Source organism: Salmo salar, chromosome ssa05, assembly GCF_905237065.1.
Source record: "Salmo salar chromosome ssa05, Ssal_v3.1, whole genome shotgun sequence".
In the NCBI taxonomy this organism is placed as follows: Eukaryota; Metazoa; Chordata; class Actinopteri; order Salmoniformes; family Salmonidae; genus Salmo; species Salmo salar.
This window is the reverse complement of record NC_059446.1, coordinates 88,603,647-88,608,590: the sequence shown is the minus strand read 5'-3', so window position 1 is coordinate 88,608,590 and position 4,944 is coordinate 88,603,647.

The window sequence follows — 4,944 nt, the reverse complement described above, 5'->3', positions numbered from 1 at the left end:
AATTTAATTCAGAGTTGTGGCGATCCAATAACAGTTCCCTATAACACCCCCTTTCATAGACTTACACAGTAACTATGACAACTTCCGGGAGGACGTCCTCCAACCTATCAGAGGTCTTGCAGCATGAATGTTGTCCACGCAATCAAAAGATCAGAGAATGAATCTAGTACTGAAAGCATAAACTACAGTTAGCCAGCACTCCAGTGTATAAAATGTGGTGAGTAGTTGACTCAAAGAAAGAGAAATACAATAGTTGAACAGTTTTGAACAAATTAATCACTTTAAAAATGAAGGAGACGTGAAAGAGAGAGAGAGAGCTATATTTAGTTGTATTTTTGTTCACTTTCACTTACTTAGCTAGCGAATGCAGCCTACTCAAACACCCAGCTCAAACAGAGAGGGATGCTATGTTAGCTAGCTTCCAAGTCAAGGTAAACATTTGTTTTTATGAATTTATTGCTAAACTGCTTGCTGCTGACTGTACACTGTACTGCATGATAGTAGGAGGTTTCCTAACGCGTTAGTTAGTTGTAGTAGCTATATTGACTATGAGGTTAATATGGTGACAACGATGTAGGCTGTGTGTAGCAGTTATGATATGAATGTTTGGCTAGGAATGTTATCTTTGTCTTGTCACAGACAGCTGATGTGTTGTGCACTGAAGTCCACAAGCGAAGGGAAAAGGTGAGAGGAGGAGCATGCGAGAAGGAATTATACAACGATCAAAGTGATCATGCTGTTTGTATGTGGCTGCTATGAAAGTTAACTCTGTTTGCTTGTAATCAGGGGTGTATTCATTCTGCCCGATTCTGTTGAAAAATGTTTCTTAAACGGAAGCAAACGGGACAAAACGGGGATAAACATACCTACATTTGTCCAATAGAAACTCTGGTTTGCAACTGTTGGACTAATGATTACTCTCTAGATCAGCTAGATGCAGGTAAGAGTGGTCAAGGCGGTGTTGAATGTGTCACTGTCTTTCACCTTGATTACTCAAATGTCTCTCAACCTGGGCACCTACTCTGTAATCTTTTATTCATAGTCTAGGACGGTTGTAGCAACCTCATGATGAGTACATGGAAAATGTGAGTATCACGTAGTATCCTAAACCTATCGGTGTTACATTGAGCTGGGTGAATGGAATATGAATGACAGTCATCCAATATGCTGTAATAGAAATAAGGTCCTCCCTCATCTTAAACGGCACCAAACGCCACTGGTAGATAAAAAAATAAAGAAATCAGACATTGAATATCCCTTTGAGCATGGTGAAGTTATTAATTACACTCTGGATGGTGTGTCCAGGAGCGCCGGCAGGGATTGTGGGTTCCATTAAAAGATATCACATTGGGCCCCACCACCACAGGCAACACCAACCCTGGAATTGCTGTAACGACACACCTCCAGAACTCAATCGACCCATTCAAAGCTTTAAATAACCTTTGCAGGCTTGCAGCTCTCTTGTAGTCCAATATTTACTGTACGATATTTACTGACAGTGAGCTGTGAATTCACTATTTGATGCAAGACTGATACCCTCTATAAGAAATGTGCTAAAGGCCATCTTTTACAGTCTAAATGTCATTTTAATGGTAAAATTCTTGAATGGAAAATTCTCTTAACATTAAATCTTCTTCAGGCTAGGGTCTATTTTTCTCCATTTCCACCCGACTGACTGCCCAAAGTAAACTGCCTGTTACTCAGGCCCTGAAGCCAGGATATGCATATAATTGGTACCAAATTCTTGAATGGAAAATTCTCTTAACATTAATGAATAACTTAAAATAAATATAACTTAAATATACATAAACCTCTTCAATTAATAGAAATTAACAATATCATCTATAGAATGATATAACAAACAAAATGCTAAAATCAGCAGCAGATGTTTGAACTAAGTATACACACCAACTAGACAATCAGCAGCTGGAAAAGTGGAAATGGAAAACAACATGGAAATGAAAAGGCCTGATGGTGGCGCTAGAGGAAAGGACAAGAGGTCACCAAATCAACAGGTTTCTTCCACTTGGGATCTTGATTGTGAACAACACATTTTATGACAATCCAGCCATTACTTTGAGATGCATCTTGTTCTCAGTCTGTTCTCAGTCTGTTCTCAGCCTGTGGGCATCGTGTGTAGTGATCCAATATCCATAGCCATGCCATTTAACAGTTATCACTGGCCCTTTCTCAGCCTTACTCACCAAGAGCCCAGCGCCCGAGCCTTCTTGCTAGCAAAGTCTCTGATCGAGTCTTTGAAGTCCAGCTTTCTAGCTAACTGACTTTCAATGGACAGCATGGCAAGACTGCAACGCCTGTCCTGAGACATGGTGGACCTCAAATAGTTTTTTAATCAGTTTTAGCTTACTGAAAACTCTCTCGCCACCAGCAACAGTCACAGGCAGTGTGCAAAATATACACAAAGCAATGCACACTTCTCCAAACATGCTTTGCAGCTGCATCTTACAAATTGCATTCAGGAGACCAAGAGAGGAGAAGTTAGGGGTGAAAGTGGCAGCATATCCAGTGTTCAGGAGACCAAGAGGGGACAAGTTAGGGGTGAAAGTGGCAGCATATCCAGTGTTCAGGAGACCAAGAGGGGACAAGTTAGGGGGGAAAGTGGCAGCATATCCAGTGTTCAGGAGACCAAGAGGGGAGAAGTTAGTGGTGAAAGTGGCAGCATATCCAGTGTTCAGGAGACCAAGAGAGGAGAAGTTAGGGGTGAAAGTGGCAGCATATCCAGTGTTCAGGAGACCAAGAGGGGACAAGTTAGGGGGGAAAGTGGCAGCATATCCAGTGTTCAGGAGACCAAGAGAGGACAAGTTAGGGGGGAAGTGGCAGCATATCCAGTGTTCAGGAGACCAAGAGGGGACAAGTTAGGGGGGAAAGTGGCAGCATATACAGTGTTCAGGAGACCAAGAGGGGACAAGTTAGGGGGGAAAGTGGCAGCATATCCAGTGTTCAGGAGACCAAGAGAGGACAAGTTAGGGGGGAAAGTGGCAGCATATACAGTGTTCAGGAGACCAAGAGGGGACAAGTTAGGGGGGAAAGTGGCAGCATATACAGTGTTCAGGAGACCAAGAGGGGACAAGTTAGGGGGGAAAGTGGCAGCATATCCAGTGTTCAGGAGACCAAGAGGGGACAAGTTAGGGGGGAAAGTGGCAGCATATCCAGTGTTCAGGAGACCAAGAGAGGAGAAGTTAGGGGGGAAGTGGCAGCATATCCAGTGTTCAGGAGACCAAGAGGGGACAAGTTAGGGGGGAAAGTGGCACCATATACAGTGTTCAGGAGACCAAGAGGGGACAAGTTAGGGGGGAAAGTGGCACCATATACAGTGTTCAGGTGTCTTACTTCATTATGAAACTCAGATGTAAAATCTCTGGAACACACCATGATCAGTGGTTGGCAAACAGAAGGGACATTCTGTCGCCCTTTCTTTACTCTCTCCTGTCTTTCTTTACTCTCTCCTGTCTTTCTTTACTCTCTCCTGTCTTTCTTTACTCTCTCCTGTCTTTCTTTACTCTCTCCTGTCTGTCTTTCTTTACTCTCTCCTGTCTTTCTTTACTCTCTCCTGTCTTTCTTTACTCTCTCCTGTCTTTCTTTACTCTCTCCTGTCTTTCTTTACTCTCTCCTGTCTTTCTTTACTCTCTCCTGTCTTTCTTTACTCTCTCCTGTCTGTCTTTCTTTACTCTCTCCTGTCTGTCTTTCTTTACTCTCTCCTGTCTGTCTTTCTTTACTCTCTCCTGTCTGTCTTTCTTTACTCTCTCCTGTCTGTCTTTCTTTACTCTCTCCTGTCTGTCTTTCTTTACTCTCTCCTGTCTTCTTCTTTACTCTCTCCTGTCTGTCTTTCTTTACTCTCTCCTGTCTTTCTTTACTCTCTCCTGTCTTTCTTTACTCTCTCCTGTCTCTTCTTTACTCTCTCCTGTCTTTCTTCTCCTCCTGTCTTTCTTTACTCTCTCCTGTCTTTCTCTACTCTCTCCTGTCTTTCTTTACTCTCTCCTGTCTGTCTTTCTTTACTCTCTCCTGTCTGTCTTTCTTTACTCTCTCTCTGTCTTTCTTTACTCTCTCCTGTCTGTCTTTCTTTACTCTCTCCTGTCTGTCTTTCTTTACTCTCTCCTGTCTGTCTTTCTTTACTCTCTCCTGTCTTTCTTTACTCTCTCCTGTCTGTCTTTCTTTACTCTCTCCTGTCTTTCTTTACTCTCTCCTGTCTTTCTTTACTCTCTCCTGTCTTTCTTTACTCTCTCCTGTCTTTCTTTACTCTCTCCTGTCTTTCTTTACTCTCTCCTGTCTTTCTTTCTTTACTCTCTCCTGTCTTTCTTTACTCTCTCCTGTCTGTCTTTCTTTACTCTCTCCTGTCTGTCTTTCTTTACTCTCTCCTGTCTGTTTTTCTTTACTCTCTCCTGTCTTTCTTTACTCTCTCCTGTCTTTCTTTACTCTCTCCTGTCTGTCTTTCTTTACTCTCTCCTGTCTGTCTTTCTTTATTCTCTCCTGTCTTTCTTTACTCTCTCCTGTCTGTTTTTCTTTACTCTCTCCTGTCTTTCTTTACTCTCTCCTGTCTTTCTTTACTCTCTCCTGTCTTTCTTTCTTTACTCTCTCCTGTCTTTCTTTACTCTCTCCTGTCTTTCTTTCTTTACTCTCTCCTGTCTTTCTTTACTCTCTCCTGTCTGTCTTTCTTTACTCTCTCCTGTCTGTTTTTCTTTACTCTCTCCTGTCTTTCTTTACTCTCTCCTGTCTGTCTTTCTTTACTCTCTCCTGTCTGTCTTTCTTTACTCTCTCCTGTCTTTCTTTACTCTCTCCTGTCTTTCTTTACTCTCTCCTGTCTTTCTTTACTCTCTCCTGTCTTTCTTTACTCTCTCCTGTCTTTCTTTACTCTCTCCTGTCTTTCTTTACTCTCTCCTGTCTTTCTTTACTCTCTCCTGTCTTTCTTTACTCTCTCCTGTCTCG